The 26,060-nt window shown below is 47.6% G+C and overlaps 1 protein-coding gene and 1 long non-coding RNA gene across 34 annotated transcripts in view; one reads left to right on the forward strand and one right to left on the reverse strand.

Annotated features, from left to right (window-relative positions):
- Positions 1-26,060, reverse strand: part of TPST1 (tyrosylprotein sulfotransferase 1) — a 281,231-nt gene that overhangs the window by 219,921 nt on the left and 35,250 nt on the right. For 24 of the 32 annotated variants that reach the window (XM_078353633.1, XM_078353680.1, XM_078353678.1 and 21 more), the window contains one exon: positions 37-3,421. The gene's annotated coding sequence lies outside the window, so the exon portion shown is untranslated. The remainder of the gene's footprint in view (positions 1-36; positions 3,422-26,060) is intronic. The other 8 variants (XM_078353583.1, XM_035291952.3, XM_078353620.1 and 5 more) reach the window with 5 other exon arrangements.
- On the forward strand, positions 2,866-25,357 carry LOC128931441 (uncharacterized). 2 transcript variants are annotated; one of them, XR_008479794.2, is made up of 4 exons: positions 2,866-3,165; positions 3,331-3,408; positions 4,048-4,122; positions 7,675-25,357. It is a non-coding gene; the product is annotated as an uncharacterized LOC128931441 (long non-coding RNA). The 2 variants fall into 2 exon arrangements; XR_013528409.1 differs by having other exon boundaries at positions 2,866-3,408.

Consider the following 26,060-nt stretch of genomic DNA (forward strand, 5'->3'; position numbering starts at 1 on the left):
GCTGGTCTTGAACTCCCGACCTCATGATCCACCCACCTCGGCCTCCTAAAGCGCTGGGATTACAGGTGTGAGCTACCACGACGCCAGCCTGATTTCTTCCTTTCTTAAGGCACTTCTCCCAGTTGACTTTGTACTCTCTTTCTTTGTGTTTTTGTAAGTTGTCTGCCCTCACCTGCGTCAGTCAGATAGATAGGAAGCTGTTACGATAGGCCCATGACAGGCCTTGGAATATTTGATGAGATGGAGGAAACTGAACAGTGGGACAGCATTTCCCTCAAGAATCACCAGTTCACTTAATTCTATATCTCCGTGACCTACAGACAAAAAGTCTTTTTGTTTGTTTTTTACTTTTCTTGTTTTTCTTTTTATCAAGACAGAGTCTTGCTCTGTTGACCAGGCTGGAGTGCAGTGGAGTGATCTCGGCTCACGGTAACCTCTACTTCCCGGGTTCCAGCGATTTTGCTGCCTCGGCCTCCCAAGTAGCTGGAATAACAAGCTTACACCACCACGCCCAGATAATTTTTGTATTTTTAGTAGAGACAGGGTTTTGCCATGTTGGCCGGGCTGGTTTCGAACACCTGACCTCAAGTGATCTACCTGCCTCAGTCTCCCAAGGTGCTGAGATTACAGGCGTGAGTCACCACACCTGGCCTTGTTTTTTAAGTTTTTTGTTTTTTGGGTTTTTTTGAGACAGGGTCTTGCTCTGTTGCCCAGGCTGCAGTGTGATGTGCAATCTCGGCTCACTGCAGCCTCCACCTCCTGGGCTCAAGCAATCCTCCCACCTCATCCTCTGGAGTAGCTGGGACTATAGGCGCAGGCCACCACATCTAGGTTTAAAAAAAATTTTTTTTTAGGCTGGATGTGGTGACTCACGACTGTAATCCCAGCACTTTGGGAGCCCGAGGCAGATGGATCACCTGAGGTCACGAGTTCAAGACCAGCCTGGCCAACACAGCGAACCCGGTCTCTACTAAACCACAAAAAATAGCCATGTGTGATGGCGTGCGTCTGTAATCCTAGCTACTTGGGAGGCTGAGGCAGGAGGCTCGATTGAACCTGAGAGGCGGAGGTTACAGTGAGCCGAGATAGCGCCACTGCTCTCCAGCCTGGGTGACAGAGTGAGATTCCATCTCAAAAAAAAAAAATTTTTTTTTTTAATAGAGACCTCTATGTGTTGCCCAGGCTGTTCTCAAACTCCTGGGCTCAAGGGATCCTCCTGCCTGGGCCTCTCAAAGCACTGAAATTACAGGCATGAGCCATGGTACCCAGCCTGTTTTTATTTAAAACTTTATTTTGAAAAATATTTAAACATAGAAAAAAATTGTGAGAATACAATTAACTCTAATATTCATTTGCTTCACCAAGTGTCCAACCGTTGATTCACCAATTAACATTCGCCTCATTAGCTTAATCTCTCTGTATATGCATAGGTAGATTATTACTGCTAACAGTGCTGAACCATTTAAAATCACAGACACCGTCTTATGTCCCTTTACTCCTAAATACTTCATTAGTGTCTCCTAAAAATGAGAACATTCTCAGCCAGGGGTGGTGGCTCATGCCTGTAATCCCAGCACTTTGGGAGTCCAAGGCAGGGGGATAACCTGAAGTCAGAAGTTCGAGACCAGCCTGGCCAACAGGGTGAAACCCCATCTCTACTAAAAATACAAAAAAGAGTCAGGTGTGGTGCCAGGTGCCTGTAATCCCAGCTACTTGTGAGACTGAGGCAGGAGAATCACTTGAACCTGGGAGACGGAGGTTGCAGTGAGCTGAGATGGTGCCACCACACTCCAGCCTGAGGGACCAGCAAGACTTCATCTCAAAAAAAAAGAAAAAAATAGAACATTCTCTTATACAATGATCAAATGAAGGAAATTTAACATCACTATGAGACTGTTATCTAATGTAAGTCCGTGCTCGTTTCCCTGATGGTCCCAATGACGTCCTCTGTATGTAGTGAGATGCATTGCAGTTAGCTGTCATGGTGGTGAGATGCGTGGCAGTTAGCTGTCATGGTGGTGAGATGGGTGGCAGTTACCTGTCATGGTGGTGAGAGGCGTGGCAGTTAGCTGTCATGGTGGTGAGATGGGTGGCAGTTACCTGTCATGGTGGTGAGAGGCGTCGCAGTTACCTGTCATGCTGGTGAGATGGGTGGCAGTTACCTGTCATGGTGGTGAGATGGGTGGCAGTTAGCTGTCATGGTGGTGAGAGGCGTGGTAGTTACCTGTCATGGTGGTGAGAGGCGTGGCAGTTACCTGTCATGGTGGTGAGATGGGTGGCAGTTACCTGTCATGGTGGTGAGATGCGTGGCAGTTACCTGTCATAAGGGTGAGATGGGTGGCAGTTACCTGTCATGGTGGTGAGAGGTGTGGCAGTTAGCTGTCATGGTGGTGAGATGGGTGGCAGTTAGCGGTCATGGTGGTGAGAGGCGTGGCAGTTAGCTGTCATGGTGGTGAGAGGCGTGGCAGTTACCTGTCATGGTGGTGAGATGGGTCGCAGTTAGCTGTCATGCTGGTGAGATGGGTGGCAGTTACCTGTCATGGTGGTGAGAGGCGTGGCAGTTAGCTGTCATGCTGGTGAGATGGGTGGCAGTTACCTGTCATGGTGGTGAGATGGGTGGCAGTTACCTGTCATGGTGGTGAGAGGCGTGGCAGCTGTCATGGTGGTGAGATGGGTGGCAGTTACCGGTCATGGTGGTGAGAGGCGTGGCAGTTACCTGTCATGGTGATGAGATGGGTGGCAGTTACCTGTCATGGTGGTGAGATGGGTGGCAGTTACCTGTCATGGTGGTGAGATGCGTGGCAGTTACCTGTCATGGTGGTGAGATGGGTGGCAGTTAGCTGTCACGGTGGTGAGAGGCGTGGCAGTTAGCTGTCACGGTGGTGAGAGGCGTGGCAGTTAGCTGTCATGGTGGTCAGATGCGTGGCAGTTACCTGTCATGGTGGTGAGAGGCGTCGCAGTTACCTGTCATGGTGGTCAGATGCTTTGCTGTCATGCTGCTTTTGTCTCCTTTAATCTTGAACATTTCCTCCCTCTTTCTGTCTTCCATTCTGGAGGTACACGACAAGTGCCCCATGAGTGTGTTGTAACTTCCTCAGGGCATCAGTCGAATCAGGAGGCCCTTGAAATCTGTTTGTCTCGATATTGGGACCTATGATCATTCAGGTAAGGAGAAATTCACCAGTTTTCTCCCCTGAAGTTACAGGTTGGTTTTTTTTTTTGTGATTAATAAGTAATGTGTTGGAAGATAGTTCACGACTGTGGAAATATTCTGTTCCCCCTCTGATGACGATTCCATCCTGGTCCTATTGTCCTTGCTGGTCATTCAAGGAAAGTGCAGCTGGCCGGTGCCCAGGCTGGGAGGCGCTGGAGGTGGAAGAGCCGGGCTGGGCAGAGAAGGAAAAGCAGGTAGGACGGGAATCTGTGCAGAGAGCAGGGAAGGCATTTGGGATGCTTCACCGGAAGCCTTAATGCCGCTCACGGAGGGGTGGGTGGAGGGCATTCCACTCTGCTTTAGTGCCCACTGGGCACTTCTGGGCCGCCCCAATGGGGCTGGCTCTTTGCTGGGATCATGCCCTGGAGAGAGGCCAGTTTGCAGGAGGCAACAGAAAGGCTCTTTCCCACCTCACTCCCCGGTGGCCTCTAGTGATCCCTGGTGGGGAGGTAGAGAGGAGAAAGCCCCAAAGGGAGAAGTACAGCGTTTGAGAGTAAATTACATCCAGGTAAATACTATTTTCAGAGTGCAGTGAACCTGCAAGGCTCCAGATCCCCGGGCCTGGCCTGGGCCCCCTAGCCAGTCCCCTCCACCGGCCCGCGGCCTGTTTGCTCTACTCCCTGCAAATATTTGCTGTGCTGTGGGCCACAACCCTCGGCCAGCAGTCAAGGTGCAATGGGGGTGGGGGTGGTTAGCGTGATGCCCACAGGACGTACACGCAGCCCTGGGAGGACGGGCCATGAGTGGCTGGAGGTGTATTTGTTTCCCAGCCTGTCATAACAGATGACCACGAACTGGGTGACTTGGCACAGCAGGTACTTATTCTCCCACAGCTCTGGAGGTCAGAAGTGTGAAATCCTTGGACGCAGTGATTCACGCCTATAATCCCAGCACTTTGGGAGGCCAAGGTGAGTGGCTCACCTGAGGTCGGGAGTTTGAGAGCAGCCTGACCGACATGGAGAAACCCTGCCTCTACTGAAAATACAAAATTAGCCAGGCATGGTGGCGCATGCCTGTAATCCCAGATACTCAGTAGCCTGAGGCAGGAGAATCGCTGGAACCTGGGAGGTGGAGATTGTGGTGAACCGAGATCGCACCACTGTCCTCCAGCCTGGATAAGAGCGAAACTACATCTCAAAAAAAAAAAAAAAAAAAATTAGCCGGGAATGGTGGTGTTCGCCTAAAATCCCAGCTACTCGGGAGGCTGAGGCAGAAGAATCCCTTGAACCTGGGAAGTGGAGATTGCAGTGAGCAACCTCCAGCCTGCAAGATGGAGCAAGACTCCATCTCAAACAAAAACAAACAAAAAGTTTGAAATCGAAGTGTCCTCAGGGCCACCTCTTCCCAGGGCTCTAGGGGAGGAGCCTTCCTGGCCTCTTCCAGCTATGGAGGCCACCCGCACTCAGTGGCTTCCCACCTGTACCCTCCAATCTCTGCTGCCCTGGTCATGTTCCCTCTGCCTCCTTATATAAGAGGTCATGTCCCCTCTTATAAGGAAATTCAGCATTTGATTTCTGGCAGGATCCTGGGGACACTCGATTAATCCAGGATTATCTCTTTGCAAGATGGCAAACTGAATGGAACCTGCAAAGACTCTTTTTCCAATTAAGGTCACGTTCACAGGTTCTGGGGGTTAGAATATAACTTCAGAGTGGGGGCACCATTCAGCCCTCAACAGAGGCATCCATATGCCCCCTTCCACTCTGCACAAATGCTAATTTCTAATGTTTGCTTCTCTTTCTTTTCTTCCTTCCTTTCTTCCCTCCCTCCCTCCTTTCTTCCTTCCCTCCTTCCTTCCTTCCCTCTCTCCTTCCTTCATTCTTCTCCCTCTCTCCTTACTTTATTTTTCTTTCCTGCCCTACCGTCCCTTCCTCCCTCCCTCCCTTCCTTCCTTCTTCCCTCCTTGCTCCATCTTGCAGGCTGGAGGTTGCCCCTTCCTTCCCTCCCTCCTTCCTTGCTTCCTTCCCTCCCTCCCTCCTTCCTTCCTTCCCTCCCTCCTTCCTTGCTTCCTTCCCTCCCTCCCTTCTTCCTTCCTTCCCTCCCTCCTTCCCTCCCTCCTTCCTTCCCTCCCTCCTTCCTTGCTTCCTTCCCTCCCTCTCTTCCTTCCTTCCCTCCCTCCTTCCCTCCCTCTTTCCTTCCCTCCCTCCTTCCTTGCTTCCTTCCCTCCCTCCCTTCTTCCCTCCCTCCCTCCTTCCTTCCTTCCCTCCCTCCCTCCCTCCTTCCTTCCTTCCCTCCCTCCCTGCCTCCTTCCTTCCTTCCCTCCCTCCCTCCCTCCCTTTTCTTTTTTCTGTCTTGACAGGATCCCACTCTGTTGCCCAGGCTGGAGTACAGTGGCACAATCATAACTTACTGCAGCCCCTGCCTCCCAGACCCAAATAATTCTCCTGCTCAGCCTCCCAAGTAGTTGAGACCAGAGGCATGTGCCACTACACCTGGCTAACTTGGTTTATGTTTTGTAGACGGAATCTCCTGAATTCAAGTTAGCCTCCGACCTCAGCCTCCCGAAGTGTTGAGATTACAGGCACGAGCCACAGCACCTGACCGTCTCACATATTTTCTGAACATATTCTATATTGATGGTTGCAAGTTATTAATGCAGCCAGGTGTGGTAGCTCACACCTATAATCCCGGTGCTTTTGGAAGCTGAGGCAGGAGAATTGCTTGAGCCCAGGGGTTTGAGACCAGCCTGGGAAACATAAGGAGACACCATCTCTACAAAAAATTTTAAAATTATCCAGGTGTGGTTGTGTATGCCCGTAGTCCCAGCTACTCAGGAGGCTAAGGTGGGAGATCACTTGGGCCCAGTAGGTCAGGGCTACAGTGAATTATGATGGTGCCACTGCACTCCAGCCTGGGCAACAGAGCAAGACTCTGTCTTGATAAAAACCAGAAAAGTTATTAAAGCAGTCCCTGATGGCCGTTTTGGATCTACCTGAATACTTTTGTCTTCCCCCATCACACGCACACATGGATACACACAAAATAGCACAGCTAGACACACAGAGATGTACATGCCATCCACAGGTGCTTGCATAGAAATGTTCGTGGATATTGTATTCCTTCAGTCAACATATTTCTTTTTTCTTTTTTTTTTTTTGAGACGGAGTTTCGCTCTTGTTACCCAGGCTGGAGTGCAATGGTGTGATCTCAGCTCACCTCCGCCTCCTGGGTTCAGGCAATTCTCCTGCCTCAGCCTCCCGAGTAGCTGGGATTACAGGCATGCACCATTGTGCCCAGCTAATTTTTTGTATTTGTAGTAGAGACGGGGTTTCACCATGTTGACCAGGATGGTCTCGATCTCTTAACCTCGTGATCCACCCGCCTCAGCCTCCCAAAGTGCTGGGATGACAGGCTTGAGCCACCATGCCTGGTCTTCTTTTTTCTTTTCTTTTTTTTTTGAGACAGAGTCTCACTCTGTCTCCTAGGCTGGAGTGCAGTGGCAAGATCTCAACTCACTGCAACCTCTGCCTCCCGGTTTCAAGCGATTCTCCTGCCTCAGTCTCCTGAGTAGCTGAGATTACAGGTGTGCACCACCACGCCTGGCTAATGTTTCTACTTTTAGTAGAGTTAGGGTTTCACCATGTTGGCCAGGCTGGTCTCGAACTCATGATCTCATGATCTGCCAGCCTTAGCCTCCCAAAGTGCTGGGATTACAGGCATAAGCCACCGTGCTTGGCCTATTGTTTTTCTTTTTTTGAGACAGGGTCTCTCTCTGTCACCTAAGCTGAGGTGCAGTGGTGCGATCTTGTCTCACTGCAACCTCCTCCTGGGTTCAAGCAGTCCTCGTGCCTCAGCCTTCTGAGTAGCCAGGACTGTAGGTGCCCACCACCATGCCCAGCTAACTTTTATATTTTTAGTAGAGACGGGGTTTCACCGTGCTGGCCAGGCTGGTCTCAAACTCCTGACTTCAAGTGATCTGCCCACCTTGGCCTCCCAAAGTGCTGGGATTACAGGCATGAGCCACCCCGCCCGGCCCCACACTTATTTCCTGAGTGGCCACTATGCACCAGGCCCTTTTGGAGGCACTGGAAACAGCCGTGGACAACACATCAAGTTCCAGGCCTCGTTTACCTTCTGGCAAAGCACACAGTAAGCACAGCACAGATCCAGGATCATGCAAGGCTTACACAGTCCCACTGCCCCCAGAAGTGCTGAGTGTGGCAATTACAGGCCACAAGCGGCAAGCGAATGTCACAGCCCTCGGTGCAAATAAACAAAGTCATCACCAAGGTAGTCACACAACAAACCACTGAAATATTTGTTAGCAGCAGTGAACCCCGTTGTTTTTGAGACAGGGTCTTGCTCTGTCACTCAAGCAGGAGTGCACTGATGCAACCATATCTCACTGAAGCCTCAATCTCCCAGGCTCAAGTGATCCTCCCGCCTCGGCCTCCCGGGTAGCTAGGACTATAGGAACACACCACCATGCCTGCTAATTTTTATTTTTTTATTTTTTGTAGAGATTGGGTCTTGCTATGCTGACCAGGCTCGTCTTGAACTCTTGGGCTCAAGCAGTCCTCCTGCCTCAGTCTCCAAAGTGCTGGGATTACTGGTAAGAACCACCATACCTGGCCTGAACCCCATTTTCAATATTTTTTTGGTTTGTTTGAGGCAGTGTCCCTCTATTGCCCAGGCTGGAGTGCGATGGCTCAGTCTCGGCTCACTGCAGCCTCCACCTGTCAGGTTCAAGCAGTTCTCATGCCTCAGCCTCCTGAGTTGCTGGGACTACAGGCAGGTGCCACCCTGGCTAATTTGCTTTATATTTTTAGTAGAGAGGGGGTTTTGCCATATTGGCCAGATGGGTCTCAAACTCCTGACCTCAAGTGATCCACCCACCTTGGCCTCCCAAAGTGCCCCGTTTTTGAAAGAACAAATCTCCGTGTTCCTGTGGAAACCCTTGGGATTATGGGTGTGACATAGAAGAGACTCAACGAAGAGGAGACCTCATGGGCCTGAAACAGCCAGAGGAGGCTGCGGCTGCTTGTTCACGCTGTATCTGAGTTAGGCTCCAAGGCTGAGGGGAGGGACATGGACCGCAATGGACCCATGCTGGAAGCTGGGGGTGATAAGTTGACGAGAGTAATGGACACACTATCTGGGCATCGTACCCCCACACTGGCACTCACACTGGTGGGGTGTGGCAACCTGACAGGCTGAAACACAGACCCTAGAATTCTCTTTCTAGTACAACCCCAGTTAGGGCGACGTGAGATACGGTCTCAGAAGATGGAATAAAGACGGCAGGCGTTCTGTCGCCACCACTCAGCTCCTCCCTGTCATTTGATCAAACACTAAAGGGATTTGGAACCTGAAAGGCAAATTAGCCAGCTGCTTTTAAGTTAATCAAAAGGGAGATGACTTGGGCCGAGGCCTGGCTCGATCAGCTTTGATCCTCTAAAAGCAGGCTCAGAAAAGGGGAAGAGACCACAGTGATTTCTGTGGTGATGGGTTAGAGCTGGAGATGCCAGGATGAACGTGGATGCAGATGGTTACACAGAGAAATAATATCTGCGGGCCGGGCGCGGTGGCTCACGCCTGTAATCCTAGCACTTTGGGAGGCCGAGGCGGGTGGATCACGAGGTCAAGAGATCGAGACCATCCTGGTCAACAAGGTGAAACCCCGTCTCTACTAAAAATACAAAAAAAAAAAATTAGCTGGCCATGGTGGCGTGTGCCTGTAATCCCAGGTACTCAGGAGGCTGAGGCAGGAGAATTGCCTGAACCCAGGAGGTGGAGGTTGCGGTGAGCCGAGATCGCGCCATTGCACTCCAGCCTGGGTAACAAGAATGAAACTCCGTCTCAAAAAAAAAAAAGAAAAGAAAAGAAAAGAAAGAAAGAAAGAGAAAGAAAGAAAGAAAGAAAGAAAGAAAGAAAGAAAGAAAGAAAGAGAAAGAAAGAAAGAAAGAAAGAAAGAAAGAAAGAAAGAAAGAAAGAAAGAAAGAGAAAGAAAGAAAGAATATCCGCATGTGAATGTACACAGGTGAGTACACACGTACTTTCTCACTCCACAGGGAGAGGGCCTAGAAGTGAAGACAGCCTGGTAACAACAAGCATCTGTAGCTCCCAGACACTGGGAGTTTTGTTGTTGTTGTTGTTGTTTATTTTTTGTTTTTGTTTTTTGAGACAGACTCTCGATCTGTCCCCAGGCTGCAGTGCAGTGGCGAAATCTCGGCTCACTGGAACTTCTGCTCCCCAGGTTCAAATGATTCTCCTATCTCAGCCTCCCCAGTAGCTGGGACTACAGGCACACACTGTCACATCCGGCCAATTTTTGCAATTTCAGTAGAGACGAGGTTTCACCATGTTGGCCAGGCTGGTCTTTAACTCCTGGTTTAAGACCAGCCTGGGCAACATGGTGGAACCCCATCTCTACCAAAAAAAAAAAAAAAAATTACCCAGGCTTGATGGTGCACACCTAGAGTCCCAGCGAATTGGGAGGCTGAGGTGGGAGGATTGCTTGAGCCCAGGAAGCAGAGATTGCAGTGAGCCAAGATTTTGCCAGTGCATGCAAGCCTAGGCAGCAGAGCAAGATCCTGTCCCCAAAAAAAAAAAGGGCGGGTAACAGTAACTCACGCCTGTAATCCCAGCACTTTAGGATCACTTGAGGTCAGGAGTTCAAGACCAGCCTGGCCAACATGGTGAAACTCCATCTCTATTAAAAATACAAAAATTAGCCTGATGTGGTGGTGTACAGCTGTAATCCCAGCTACTCAAGAGGCTGACAGGAGAATCCCTTGAACCAAGGAGGCTGAGGTTGCAGTGAGCCGAGATCGCACCACTGCACTCCAGCCTGGGCAACAGAGCAAGACTCTGTCTCAAAAAAGAAAAAAGAAAAGAAAAGAAAGCAATTAGCAGTGTGTAGTGGCACGAGCCTGTAATCCCAGCTACTCAGGAGGCTGAGGCAGGAGAATTGCCTGAACCCAGGAGGCGGAGGTTGCAGTGAGCTGAGATCGCGCCATTGCACTCCAGCCTGGGTAACAAGAGCAAAACTACGTCTCAAAAAAAAAAAAAAGAAATCTGAATCAAGATGGACCTTAGTTAATAGTAATGCATCAGTATCAGTGTACTGGGGCCAGACACAGTGGCTCTCATCCTAGCACTTTGGGAGGCTAAGGCCAGGATGATCTTGAGGTCAGGAGTTTGAGACTAGTCTGGGCAACACAGCAAAACCAAATTGCTCTAAATTTTTTTTTCCTTTTTCAGTTAGTCAGCATGGTGGTGTGCACCTATAGTCCCAGCTGCTAGGGAGGCTGAGGGAGAAATGCTTGAGCCCAGGAGTTTGAGGCTGCAGTGAGCTGTGATTGTGCCACTGTGCTCCAGCCTGGGCAACAGGGCAAGATCCCATCTCTCAAAAAATTTTTCACTTTTTGTATTTTTTGTCTGTTTGTTTGTTTTGTTTTTCTTTTTTTTTTTTCTTTTGCGACGGAGTTTCTCTGTTGTTACCCAGACTGGAGTGCAAAGGCCCGATCTCGGCTCACAGCAACCTCTGCCTCCTGGGTTCAAGCAATTCGCCTGCCTCAGCCTCCAGAATAGCTGGGACTACAGGCGCGTACCACCATGTCCAGCTAATTTTTGTATTCTTAGTAGAGATGGGGTTTCACCTGTAATCCCAGCTACTCAGGCGGCTGAGGCAGGAGAATTGCCTGAACCCAGGAGGCGGAGGTTGCGGTGAGCCGAGATCGCGCCATTGCACTCCAGCCTGGGTAACAAGAGCAAAACTTCGTCTCAAAAAAAAAAGAAAAAGTCTTTTTTAGAGGCCCAGCACAGTGGCTCATGCCTGTAATTCTAGCATTTTGGGAGGTCAAGGCGAGTGGAGAGCCTGACCTCAGGAGTTCCAGACCAGCCTGGGCCACGTGGTGAAACCATGTGGTCTCTATTAAAATACAAAAACAAACAAAATAACACAATGTTTTTAAGAACCAAGGTCTTGTTATGCTGCTCAGGCTAGATTCTAACTCCTGGGCTCATGCGATTCTCCCGCCTCCACCTCCTGGGCAGCTGAGACTGTAAGTGCTTGCTACCACACCCAGCCAAAAAGTTTATATGGTTTTTTGTTTTTTTTTTCCAAGAGTGGGCTTAGGACTTCCTGTAGCACAGACTTCAAATAACGGTTGAGTCCACAATTGCGCTCCCTTCCGTCTGGATCTTTCTTCCTGAGCGCCTGTGAAAACAAGCTTTGGCCCTGCATGTGTGGCTCCAGCCTGCCTGATTGTCCTCTCCTGACAGTCAGCCCTGTGGACTCTGGGCTTGCTTAGCCAGCCCCACAAATGCAGAAGCCAACGTTTTACACATACATCTATCGATGTAGATGTATGTCTCTATGGTTTTTTTGTTTGAGACAGAGTCTTGCTTGTCACCCAGGCTGGGGTACAGTGGCTCAGACTCCGCTCACAGCAATCTCCTCCTCCCGGGTTCAAGCGATTCTCCTGCCTCAGCTTCCTGAGTTGCTCAACTGCAGAGGTGCACCAGCACAGCCGGCTAAGTTTGTATTTTTTGTAGAGACAGAGTTCCACCATGTTGGCAAGGCTGGTCTCGAACTCTTGCCCTCAAGTGATCTGCCTGCCTCAGCCTCCCAAAGTCCTGGGATTACAGGTGTGAGCCACTGCGCCTGGCCAGAAGCCAACATTTTATAAATAAAGCTGCCTATGCAGATGTGTGTCCCTATATGTTTATCTATATCTGTGTCTGTATATCTCTCCTACTGGTTCTGCTTTTCTCATTTGAATCCTAACACAACTGTTTTTATTTTTATTTTTTGAGATGGAGTCTGGCCCTGAAACTCAGGCTGAAGTGCAATGGTGAGATTTGGGGTCACTGCAACCTCTCTCTCCTAGGCACAACTAGTATTTTATAATCTGTTAGAAATTCAAATGTTTCTCAAAATATCAAGCTACATATTTAAATACATTTCAAATATAAACTTTTAAAATCATGTTATGAAACATTAAGTAAAATTCTACATTATTAGGACAGGGGCAGTGGTTTATGCCTGTAATCCCAGCATTTTGGGAGGCCGAGGTGGGCAGATTGCTTGAGCTCAGGAGTTTGAGACCAGCCTGGGCAACATAGCAAGACCCTGTCTCCACAAAAAATACAAAAATTAGCTGGGCATGGTGGATTGTGCCTGCAGTCCCAGCTGCTCAGGAGGCTGAGGTGGGAGGATCGCCTGAGCCCAGGAATTTGAGGCTGCAGTGATTCACGACTGAGCCATCACACTCCAGCCTGGGTGACAGAGTGAGACGCTGTCTCAAAAAAAAAAAAAAAAAAATTAAATCAACATTATTATATAATTCTACTCTAAATTATTAGCAAATAAAATGAAATAAAATTAAGTATTATTTAAAAACAGACCAAGTTTGGCCAGGCATGGTAGCTCATGCCTATAATCCCAGCACTTTGGGAGGCCAAGTTGGGTGGATCACAAGGTCAGGAGTTTGAGACCAGCCTGGCCAAGATGGTGAAACCCCATCTCTACTAAAAATACAAAAATTAGCCAGGCATGGTTGTATGCACCTGTAATCCCAGCTACTCAGGAGGCTGAGGCAGGGGAATCACTTGAACCCCCGAGGCAGAGGTTGCAGTGAGCTGAGATCACGCCACTGCATTTCAGCTTGGGTGACAGAGCAAGACTCCATCTCAAAAAAAAAAAAAAGAAAAATAGACTGAGTACGATGGCTCACACCTGTAATTCTAGCACTTTGGGAGGCCAAAGCAGGGGGGTCACTTGAGGTCAGGAGTTCGATACCAGCCTGGCCAACATGGAGAAACCCCATCTCTACTAATAATACAAAAAGTAGCTGGGTGTGGTGGTGCACGCCTGTGATACAAGCTACTTGGGAGGCTGAGGCAGGAGAATCACTTGAACCAGGGAAGCGTAGGTTGCAGTGAGTCGAGACTGTACCACTGTGCTCCAGCCGGGGTGAAAGAGAGAGACTCTGTCTCAAAAAATAAGTAAATGAATAAATAGGGCCGGGCGCGGTGGCTCACGCCTGTAATCCCAGCACTTTGGGAGGCCGAGGCAGGTGGATCACAAGGTCAAGAGATCGAGACCATCCTGGTCAACATGGTGAAACCCCATCTCTACTAAAAATACAAAAATTAGCTGGGCACGGTGGCGCGTGCCTGTAATCCCAGCTACTCAGGAGGCTGAGGCAGGAGAATTGCCTGAACCCAGGAGGCGGAGGTTGCGGTGAGCCGAGATTGCGCCATTGCACTCCAGCCTGGGTAACAAGAGCGAAACTCCGTCTCAAAAATAAATAAATAGGAGCTAAACAATGGGTTCAAATGGACATAAACATGGAAAGAGTAGACAATGGGAGCTCCAAAGCTGGGGAGGAGAGGAGGCAGTCAAGGCTGGAAAAGTACCCATTGGTACTACACTTGCTGTTTGGATGACGGGTTCTCTAGAAGCCCAAACCTCCGCATTCCGCAATGTACTCGTGTAACACACCTGCACATGTACCCCATGAATCTAAAGTTTAACAATAAAAATAATCATCTTAGTGCAATAGACAATCATAGAAGTTTAATCATAAAAGCCCGAACATAAAATAGCACCGATTTTTACGACAAAGTCTCACCCTATCACCCAGGCCAGAGTGCAGTGGCACCATCTGGGCTCACTGCAACCTCCACCTCCTGGACTCAGGCAATTCTCATGCCTCAGCCTCCCCAATAGCTGGGAGTACAGGCGCCTGCCACCATGCCCAGCTAATTTTTTTTGTATTTTTAGTAGAGATGGGGTTTCACCCTGTTGGCCAGGCTGGTCTCAAACTCCCGACCTCAAGTGATACGTCCGAACTCCTTAAGTGCTGGGATTATAGGTGTGAGTCACCTTGCCCAGCCAACACTGATTTTTTTAAAAGCAATCTTTAAATATAAAAAGCATCTGGAGTTGTGAGATAATTTTTATGTAAATATTTCTGGCTGCTGAAAAAAAACACTTTTTCTGAAACTTTGCTTGTTTAGGGAAGATGAAGAAATAACTTAAAAAAAATTTTTTTTTTCGAGACGGGGTTTCGCTCTTGTTACCCAGGCTGGAGTGCAATGGCGTGATCTCGGCTCACTGCAGCCTCCGCCTCCTGGGTTCAGGCGATTCTCCTGCCTCAGCCTCCTGAGTAGCTGGGATTACAGGCACACGCCACCATGCCCAGCTAATTTTTTGTAATTTTAGTAGAGACGGGGTTTCACCCTGTTGACCAGGATGGTCTCGATCTCTTGACCTCGTGATCCACCCGCCTCAGCCTCCCAAAGTGCTGGGATTACAAGCTTGAGCCACCGCACCCGGCAAAATTTTTTTTTTGAGAGAGTTTTGCTTTTGTCCCCAGGCTGGAGTGCAATGGCAAGATCCTGGCTCACTGCAACCTCCTCCTCCTGGATCCAAGCAATTCTCCTGCCTCAGCCTCCCAGTTAGCTGCGATTACAGGCGCCACTACCATGCCTGGCTAATTCTTGTATTTGTAGTAGAGACGGGGTTTTACCACACTGGCCAGGCTGCTCTCGAACTCCTGACCTCAGTGATCCACCCACCTGTGTCTCCCAAAGTGCTGGGATTTCAATCGTGAGCCACTGTGCCTGGCCAAATATTTTCCCTTAAGTCCTTCATCTTTAAATAATCCCATTTCATTTTGATAACTTTAAGATTATCCAACAGAATTCTGAGGGTAAAGGTTAAAACTGCCATCTGTTTATTGACAGCAAGCAGTGTGTTTTGCTCCAAAAATTTGTTCTGCCTTCTTTTGATCTTTCAGTTTTAAAGGTATGGATGGGGATCTTTTTTTTTTTTAAACAGGGTCTCACTGTGTTGCCCGGGCTGGAGTGCAGTGGCTCGATCTCAGCTCATTACAACCTCCACCTCCTGGGTTCAAGTGATCCTCATGGCTCAGCCTCCTGAGTAGCTGGGATTACAAGCATGCACCAACACACCTGGCAAATTTTTGTATTTTTAGTAGAGATGGGGTTTCACCCTGTTGGCTGGGCTCATCTCGAACTCCTGACCTCAAGTGATCTGCCTGCCATGGCCTCCCAAAGCGCTGGGATTATAGGTGTGAGCCATCGCGCCCAACCTAGATGGAGAGTTTAATCGATTCCACATATCAGTTCTGATACTGTCATGCTCACTATCTGCTTCTTCAAAAAGTCTTTGAACCAGTTAAGAATATTATGATTACATCAGTGACCGGTGTGGAGGCTCATGCCTGTAATCCCAGCACTTTGGGAGGCTGAGAGTAGGATCACCTGAAGTCAGGAGTTCAACACCAGCCTGGCAAACATGGTGAAATCCCATCTCTGCTAAAAATGCGAAAATTAGCCAGGCATGTTGTGTGCACCGTGCTACTGGAAGGAGACTGAGGCAGGAGAATCACCTGAACCAGGAGGTAAAGGTGGCAGTGTGCTGAGATCATGTCACTGCACTCCAGCCTGGATGGAGACTCCATCTCAAAAAAAGAAGAATATTATTATTGTATCAGATGCTTTGCTTTGCTGGTGTTATCTTCTGACTCTTGAAAATAGTATAGAAATGTGAAATATGGAAAAAGTATTATTATTATTTGAAACAAAGTCTCACTCTGTTACCCACACTGGAGCGCAGTGGTGATACCTCAGCTTATGGCAACCTCTGCCTCCCAGGTTCAAGCGATTTTCCCACTTTAGCCTCCCAAGTAACTGGGATTCCAGGCATGCACCACCACGCCCAGCTAATTTGTGTATTTTTAGTAGAGACGGGATTTTGCCATGTTGGACAGGCTGGTCTTGAACTTCAGACCTCAAGTGATTCGCCTCTCTCAGTCTGCCCAAGTGCTGGGATTACAGGCATGAACCACTGCACCTGGCCTGGAAAAATGATTTTTTAATTAATTAAGTATATCTTTGTTCAATTTGGAATTTTAGTGAATTAAAATACTCCATAAATAGTCTCAATACAAAACAATTCAGATTTCAGATTTGGGCTAAAACAATAGTATTACACCAACAAAAATGCCAATATTTCCTTTTTTTGTTGTTTTTTGTTTGTTTGTTTGAGACAGAGTCTCACTCTATTGCCAGGCTGGAGTGCAGTGGCATGATCTCGGTTCACTGCAACCTCTGCCTCCCAGGTTCAAGCAATTCTCCCACTTCAGCCTCCCGAGTAACTGGGATTAGGGGCAGGCACCACCACGCCTGGCTAATCTTTGTATTTTAGTAGAGATGGGGTTTCACCATGTTGGCCAGGATGGTCTCGATCTCTTGACCTCATGATCCACCTGCCTCAGCCTCCCAAAGTTCTGGGATTACAGGGATGAGCCACCATGTGAGGCCCAGCAATTCCATATTTGTAGTACAGGCCAGGATCAGTGGCTCATGCCTGTAATCACAGGAATTTGAGAGGCTGTGGTGGAGGGATCACTTGAGGCCAGGAGTTCAAGTTCCGTACTAAAAATACAAAAATTAGATGGGCAAGTTGGCAGGCGCTTGAAATCCCAGCTACTTAGGAGGCTGAAACATGAGAATCACTTGAATCCAAGAGGCAGAGGTTGCAGTGAGCTGGGATGGTGCACCGCACTCCAGCCTGAGTGACAGAGTAAGACTCTGTCTCAAAAAAAAAAAAAGCACAGTGTTCAAGGACACTGGAGACCAAGGTAGAAGGGGTAGGGTGGAACATAAACACAATGCATTCTCGATGAATGCTTCCTGAATAACTGCATGATGTTTTAGACAGTTGTCCCGTCTGCCCTAAGATGGACCTAAAGCTAATGAGTGAGTTTGCGTTCTCTATCGGTGAACTAATTCATGTTCTTTTCTGAGTGCCACTATGTGGCCAAATGGCCATTACTGAGTGAAGACTAGCTATGGGCAGCATTCTGTTAGTTTTTTCTTCTTTCTTAATTTTTCTTTTCCAGAAATGGGTCTCACTATGTTGTCCACACTGGAATGCAGTGGTGTAATCATAGTACACTATAACCTTGAAATCCTGGGCTCAAATAATCCTCCTGCCCCAGAGACAAGCTCTTGCCATGTTGCCTGGACTCGTCTCCAACTCCTGACCTCAAGCGATCCTCCCACCTTGGCCTCCCAGTGTTGGGATTACAAGCATTAGCCACTGTGCCCAGACTTTTATCACATCTTGATGTCAATAAGAACTGGATCATCTCAGAGACCAAAGCTTTCGGAACAAGCCAGTATTTTGGCTATTCTTGGCCCTTTGCATTTTCATATTAATTTACAATTAGCCAGGCATGGTGGCATGGATCTGTAATCCTAGCACTTCGACAGGCTGAGGAGGAGGATCACTTGAGCCCAGGAGTTTGAGGCTGCAGTGAGCTATAATCGCACCACTATACTCCAGCTTAGACAATAGAGCAAGACTGTCTAAAAAAAATTAGAATCAGCTTGTCAGTATTTATTGAGAAATATGTTGACTTTCATCCTCACGGTGGTGGTTTGCTAACAAAAAAAAAGAAAGAAAAAAGAAAAGCAAAGAAAGAAACATGTTGAGATTTTGATAAGGATTACATGCAATCTACAAATCAATTTGGGGAGAACTGATCTTTACAATATTGAGTGTTCCAATCAATGAACATGGTATATTTCTCCAGACTCACACAAATATTAATGAATGCAAATGAAAGCATCAGAATAGTAGGGTCGTTGGTTGAGAGAACACCCATGAGAATGTCGGTCTGGCACTACTTGCCTTCTAGGAGCTGCCTCTGCTCCTTACTTCCCTTTCCTAGGTGGCCAGATTCTCATGTGAACTTGTCCCGTGTTCAAAGCTGATTGATTCAAGGGAAGGCACCTGCCCCAAGCGGATCCTATAAATGTCCTTTTACGGATTTTTGGAACAAAGACTGAAAGAGAGTTGAATCAGGCTCTCTTTGATTGTAAAATATAAAATTTAGGATCTCCCTGTAACCATGCTTCAGGTTAGGTGAACTAGAGGATTATGGGGATTGCAGAGAGAAAAGGAGAAATCTCAAGGAGACATAGAGATAAGAGAGGAGAGTGGTGTTTCACCATGTTGGTCAGGCTGGTCTTGAACTCCCGACCTCAGGTGATCCGCCCACCTTGGCCTCCAAAGTGCTTGGATTACAGGCGTGAGCCACTCCGCCCAGCCCGAGAGTGGTGTTTAAACCTCTGACTCCATATAGTTCTTAAGGCCAGTGAGTTCTGAGAGATAGTCAGAACTATCTTGTTCATCAATTCCAACAGACAGTAAATAAATCTGTCTTTAGGCTTAACCTAGTTTGAGTTGGGTTTCTGTCACTTGCAACAAGAATCCTAACTAACGTAGTTGAGTGGACTTACAAGGTATATCCTTGGAGGCCAGGCACGGTGGCTCACACCTGTAATCCCAGCATTTTGGGTGGCCAAGGCAGGCAAATCACCTGAGGTCGGGAATTCAAGACCAGCCTGATCAACATGGAGAAACCCCGTCTCTACTAAAAATACAAAATTAGCTGGGCATGGTGGCACATGCCTGTAATCCCAGCTACTCAGGAGGCTGAGGCAGGAGAATGGCTTGAACCCAGGAGGCGGAGGTTGCAGTGAGCCGAGACGGCACCACTGCACTCCAGCCTGGGCAATAAGAGCCAAGTCCATCTCAAAAAAACAGGTATATCCTCAAATAGATTTCAGTTGAGCTAGCGTGGGCTTTAAATGGCTTACAGTTTGAATCCACTCCATCCTCTCTGGTGCTCCTAGAAAGAGCCCCCTCCAACACAGGCCAGCCGCTGACAGGCACTCTTTGTTCCTTTTATCTGAAGAAATTTGACTGTCTTGACTTGGGACAGACTGTCAGAGGTGGGCACACGTATCCCCTCTGTCATGAAGGATTTGTTAAATGCAAGCGTTTGTCTAATCATTATGTTTCTCCATGTTGGCCAGGCTGGTCTTGGACCCCCGACCTCAGGTGATCCACCCTCCTCGGCCTCCCAAAGTGCTGGGATTAGACATGAGCCACCTCGCTCGGTTTTTGTTTTGAGACAGAGTTTCGCTCTTGTTGCCCAGGCTGGAGCGCAATGGGGTGATCTCAGCTCACCACAACCTCCGCCTCCTGGGTTCAAACGACTCTCCTGCCTCAGCCTTGGGATTACAGGCACCCGCCACCACACCCAGCTAATTTTTTAGTTTTAGTAGAGTTGGGGTTTCTCCATGTTGGTCAGGCGGCTCTGGAACTTCCAACCTCAGACGATCCACCCACCCCGGCCTCCCAAAGTGCTGGGATTACAGGCGTGAGCCACTGCGCCCGGCCCGGATGCTACATTTTGGTTAGGATTTAATGATCATATCTGTCATCGAGATGACTCACACGATCACTCTAAGGCTATTGTAAGCCTAACTGGCAAGTGCTGCCTATGTCAAGATGTCAAGGGCACCCCAAAATAAGATGCAAACACCAAACGGGGCTTCAAGAGAAATGCTAGATGCTCAGTGAGTTGGCAAATTGTAGCAGCAAAAAAAAAAAAAAAAAAAGAGAAATTCGAGAAATCTTCACCATGACTGCCTTTCTTGATAATGACCACACATCCTATGAGGCAGAAAGTGTTACCGTGTTAGAAAGGTAACGTTCTGAATTTTGAAGTCATTGGAGGTCAGGTGCAGTGGTTCACGCCTAATAGCATTTTTGGAGGCCAAGGTGGGTCGATCACTTGTACCCAGGAATTCCAGACCAGCTGGGCAACATCATGGGGCCCCATCTCTAAAAATATAAATTTTAAAAATTAGCTGGGTGTAGTGGCTCACGCCTGTAGTCCCAGCTACTCGGGAGGCTGAGGTGGAAGGATTGCTCGAGGAGGTCAAGGCTGCAGTGAGCTGTGATTATGCCACTGCACTCCAGCCTAGGCGACAGAGGGAGACCCTGCCATTGGAAAGAAGAGTTTTGAAGAGACTGTGGTACAGGCAAAGGGCAAGCTGTACACATGCAGACAGTGCTCAACTTCACGAACTTGACCTTTGAACAGCCTACTCTTTCAGACGTTTTATACACTCTTTACTCACAGGCCCAACACACCCTTCAAAGGCCACATTTGAACTTTTTTTTTTTTTTTGACAGTTTTTCGCTCTTGTCGTCCAGGCTCGAGTGCAGTGGCATGATCTCGGCTTATCACAACCTCTGCCTCCTGGGTTCAAAAGATTCTCCTGCCTCAGTCTCCCAAGTAGCTGGGATAACAGGTGTGCGCCGCCATGCCCAGCTAATTTTTGTATTTTCAGTAGAGATGGGGTTTCTCCATGTTGGTCAGGCTGGTCTCGAACTCACAACCACAGGTGAACTGCCTGCCTCAGCCTCCCAAAATGCTGGAATTACAGGCGTGAGCCACCGCACCGAGCATTTTTTTTTTAGACGGAGCCTTGGTCTTTCGCCCAGCCTGGAGCGCAGTGGCGCGATCTCAACTCACTATAACCTCCACCTCCCGGGTTCAAGCAATTCTCCTGCCTCAGCCTCCTGAGTAGCTGAGAGTACAGGCACGCACCACGATTCCCGGCTAATTTTTGTATTTTTTGTAGAGACAGGGTTTCACCACATTGACCAGGCTGGTCTCAAACTCCTGCTCAGGGATTACAGGTGATCCTACCGCCTCGGCCTCCACAGTGCTGCGATTACAGGCATGGGCCACTGCACCCAGCCTCACGTCTGAGCTTTTAGTTCTCAGCTGATGCAGCAGTGATTTCAGACTAACTTCAGCATCATCAGACCTCACAATCATAGGTCACCATTGTCACTGTAGCCATTGGTGTTATTACTTAAATATTTCATTAAATTAGCAAATACAGGCCAGGCACGGAGGCTCACGTCTGTAATCCCAGAACTTTGGGAGGCCGAGGCGGGCAGATCATGAGGTCAGGAGTTCGATCCCAGCCTGACCAACATGGTGAAACCCCGTCTCTACTAAAAATACAAAAATTATCCGGGCGTGGTGGCGTGTGCCTGTAGTCCCAGCTACCCAGGAGGCTGAGGGAGGAGAACTGCTGGAACCCGGGAAGCAGAGGATGCAGTGAGCTGAGATTGCGTCATTGCTCTCCAGCCTGGGGGACAGAGCAAGACTCCATATCAAAAAAAAAAACAAAAACAAAAACATACAAATGAGAGTTCTGTTCAGTGATAAGAAACGTTTCATAGGCTTAGCACAGTTAACACATAATGAGAATGATTAGCTGGGCTAAAATTGATGAATCTTTCACTTTAGTGAGATGTTCCTCAAAGTGGAACTAGTCAGTTGTATACCAAGCCCAAAGCTCATGCTGCTTACTGCACAGCAGCCAGTAAGTAAAGAAACAAGCTGTGGGGCAACGAAGACGACTTTGTTTTGGAGAGCCAGCAAACTGACAAGCTGCCAGGCTAGTGTCCTCAAAACCATCTTGCCAAGGGGGCGGATCACCTGAGGTCAGGAGTTCGAGACCAGCCTGGCCAACATGGTAAAACCCTGTCTCTACTAAAAATACAAAAATTAGCTGGGCATGGTGGTAGATGCCTGTAATCCCAGCTACTCAGGAGGCTGAGACAGGAGAATCACTTGAACCTGGGAGGTGGAGGTTGCAGTGAGCGGAGATTGTGCCACTGCATTCCAGCCTGGCAACTGAGCAAGACTCCAACTCAAAAAACAAACAAACATAAAAACCATCTTGGTCAGTGGTAGTGGCTCATGCCTGTAATCTCAGCACTTTAGGAGGCTGATGCAGCCGTGTTGCCTGAGGTCAGGAGTTCAAGACCAGCCTGGGCAACATGGTGAAACCCCATGTCTACTAAAAACACAAAAATTAGCCAGGTGTCATGGTGCACACCTGTAATCCCAGCTACTCAGGAGACTGAGGCAGGAGAATTGCTGGAACCCGGGAGGCAGAGATCGTGAGCCAAGATCGTGCTACTGCACTCCTGCCTTGGCAACACAGGGAGACTCTATCTGAAAAAAGAAATTATTGGAAAAAAGTACAGATCACGCAAAAAAAGAAAAAGAAGAAAAAAGCTAAAAAGAAAAATAAATAAAAAGTGTTTAAAAAATACAGTTAAACTATAAACTAAATTCTTCCCGTAGTTAGCTTGGCCTACAGGCAGAGAAAAGCAAAAGCGAGGAAGCTAAAAAGTGTCACTGTAGGGAGGTTAGGATGGAGTCAGTCATGCTCGCCCCCTTTTCATTATTACAGTGTGTGTTTACTGGTGAAGAAAAAAGTCAGCATATGTAGGACAATCCAGGACCCTGTTGTCTCTGGGAAAGTACCTTCCTCTGGACAGGGTCTGAGATGACACGTGGCCTGCTCCTGTGGCCCTAAGAAGCAAAACGAAGCCAGTCAATGTTCCTAAGATTCCATGAGGCAGCCTGATCTTGGCCTTTTCTGTTACCCTGACAACTCTGAGAAGGTCCTGGCCACTGAACTTTAGCAACATTGTAAAGGTTTTCAATGTGTTCCAGACTTTCTAAATCAAGGCTGAATTACTTTGTAATTTCAGTATCTCTACCACTATGTATGTCTAGTTGATGATAACGATGATAGATCGGTAGATAGACAGATAGATAAGATGGTATATAGATAAATAGATGATGATAATAGCTTATAGATACATGGATAAATGGATGATAGGTATACAGACAGATGGATAGATGATAGATAAATAGATAATAGCTATGTAGATAGATAGATGATAGATGATAAATGATATGTATATAGATACATGGATAAATGGATGATAGGTATACAGACAGATGGATAGATGATAGATAAATAGATAATCGCTATGTAGATAGATAGATGATAGATGGATAAATGATAGGTATATAGATACATGGATAAATGGATGATAGGTATACAGACAGATGGATAGATGATAGATAAATAGATAATCGCTATGTAGATAGATAGATGATAGATGGATAAATGATAGGTATATAGATACATGGATAAATGGATGATAGGTATACAGACAGATGGATAGATGATAGATAAATAGATAATAGCTATGTAGATAGATAGATGATAGATGATAAATGATAGGTATATAGATACATGGATAAATGATAGGTATATAGATAGATGAACAGATAAAAGGTAGGTAGGTAGGCAGATAATAGATGATAGGTGTATAGATAGATGGATAAATAGATAATAGGTAGATAGATGATAGACAATAAGTATATAGACAGATGGATAGATACGTAGATGATACATAATACATATGTGGATAGATAGATGATCGATGATTTGCAGATGAGAGAAGCTTGGGTGATACGTATATAAATAGATGGATAGATGATGGATGGATGATAGGTATATTGATAAATAGATAATAGGTAGATAGATGGCTATATAGATGATATATAAATAATAGATATATAGATTAATAGATGGATAATAGGTAAATAGATGATTGACAGACAATAGATGAATGACAGGCATACAGATGGATGGATGATGGATGGATGATAGGTATATAGATGGATGGATAGATGCTAGATGATGGATGGATGATGGGTAGATGATAGATAGATACATAGATAATAGGTATATAGATAGATGGATAGATAGATGACATAGACAGGTAGATAATTTATGTGGCTTTTGAAGCCCTCTAATCTGGATTGGATCCTCTGGAAAAAAAAGCATCCAGACCTCAAGAACTAAGGACAGGAACTCTAGAATTTCTGAACTGATGAGTTAAAATAGCTTAGGAATGTGCTCTCTGCTGGGGAATTGCCACACGAGGACACGTTTTAATCATTAATGCTGATGCAGGCCACACTGCTTTCCAAGAAACCCTGCCCTGTCACTTTTTCCAGCCATTCTTGCCTGAGGAGGCAGAGGAATTGAGCAAGCCTGGACGGCAAGCTGTGCTTGGGTTGGTGGCCAGAGTTTGAGCAGGGGTGTGTGCAGGACAGGGTGTGACGCTGGAAAGAGCAGTTCCTTGGGTCCTCCAAGCACCAGGGGAATGCCACACTGGCCACTTCCAGAAGGACCACAGTCCTCCAGGCCTGGAGGCCATGGGGAGGAACCCAGGGCCCAAATACGGCCCCTTTTCCCTTGTGCTTCTGAAATACAGACAAGGGTCACATTTTACTTTTCCTTTTTTTTTTTTTTAACAGACAGGGTCTTGCTTTGTCACCGAGGCTGGAGTGCAGAGGCACGATCATAGCTCCCTGCAGCCTCAAACTCCTGGGCCTCCCAAGTAGTTGGGGCTACAAGCATGTGCCAACATGCCCAGCCTTTTCTTTTTTTTTTGGTAGAGCCAGGGTTTTCACTGTGTGGCTCAGGATGATCTCAAACTCCTGGCCTCAAGCAATCCTACAACCTTGGTCTCCCAAAGCACTGTGACTACAGGCATGAGCCACCACGCCTAGCCAAGGCTCACTTCTTAGCCAATACTATATCTCAAGAGATTGTTTCAATTAAAAAAATTAACTTTCCGAGTCACGGCACCAGAAAAATTTCAAAAAAAGAAAAAATTAACTTTGTATGAGGCAGCTAAGTACCCTGTCCTGCCTGATCAGGGAATCTTAACGGGGAGCTTAACCTGGAGAGACATTTCAAAATTCATAGATGACAGACCTCCTTCTCTGAACCCCTGAAATCAGATCTGAGGCCCAGACTCAGGTTGGTCGAGGACAGTCCACGGAGGTTCTAATGCAAGGCTTAAGAGCCAGTACAGAAGAACGTGGTGAGGTGCCAGGACACAACCTTGATTTCTTTTTCTTTTCTTATTAAAAATGTCAGTTTCACTGGATTCACCAAAATACATTGTGAGCTACATTCCAGAAAATGTGCTAGGCCAGCACTGCTCACTTTAGTGAGCATACAAATCATATCTCGCTAAAATGCAGATGCTGGCCAGGCGCGGTGGCTCACACCTGTAATCCCAGGACTCTGGGAGGCCGAGGCTGGTGGATCACTTGAGTTCAGGGGTTCAAGACCAGCCTTCCAACATAGTGAAACCCCATCTTCACTAATAATACAAAAACTAGCCAGGCAAAGATGCATGCATGTGATCCCAGCTACCTGGCAGGCTGAGGCAGAAGAATCACTTGAACCTGGGAGGTGGAGGTTGCAGTGAGTCGAGGTCATGCAGCGTGACAGGGCAGTAGAGCAAGACTCCATCCAAAAAATAAAATAAAATATACTAAAATGCAGACTCGGGTTCAGCAGGGCTTGGCTGGGGCCTGACACTACGTTTTACCTTTCCAACAAGTTCTCAGATGATGATTGTGCTGTTGGACTATGGCCCATACTTTTTTTCTTTTTTTGAGACAGAGTCTAGCTCAGTGGTCCAGGCTGGAGTGCAATGTTGCGATCTTGGCTCACTGCAACCTCCACCTCCCCGGTTCAAGCAGTTCTCCTGCCTCAGCCTCCTGCGTAGCTGGGATTACAGGCGTACACCACCACGCCCTGCTAATTTTTGTATTTTTTTTTTTTTTTGAGACAGAGTTTCGCTCTTGTTACCCAGGCTGGAGTGCAATGGCGCGATCTCGGCTCACCGCAACCTCCACCTCCTGGGTTCAGGCAATTCTCCTGCCTCAGCCTCCTGAGTAGCTGGGATTACAGGCACGCGCCACCATGCCCAGCTAGTTTTTTGTATTTTTTTTTTTTTAGTGGAGACGGGGTTGCATCATGTTGACCAGGAGGTCTCGATCTCTCATGATCCACCCACCTCGGCCTCCCAAAGTGCTGGGACTACAGGCTTGAGCCACCGCGCCCGGCCTAATTTTTGTATTTTTAATAGAGATGGGGTTTCACCATGTTGGTCAGGCTGGTCTTGAACTCCAGACCTCACGATCCACCCTCCTTGGCCTCCCAAAGTGGAGCCACCATGCCTGGCCTCAGACCAATTTTTACTCTGAGAAACCTCTCATTTCTTCTTCCTCCCCACCAGACTTTCAAGGGCTTC

The sequence above is a fragment of the Callithrix jacchus genome, chromosome 2 (genome assembly GCF_049354715.1).
Source record: "Callithrix jacchus isolate 240 chromosome 2, calJac240_pri, whole genome shotgun sequence".
Lineage (NCBI taxonomy): Eukaryota > Metazoa > Chordata > Mammalia > Primates > Cebidae > Callithrix > Callithrix jacchus.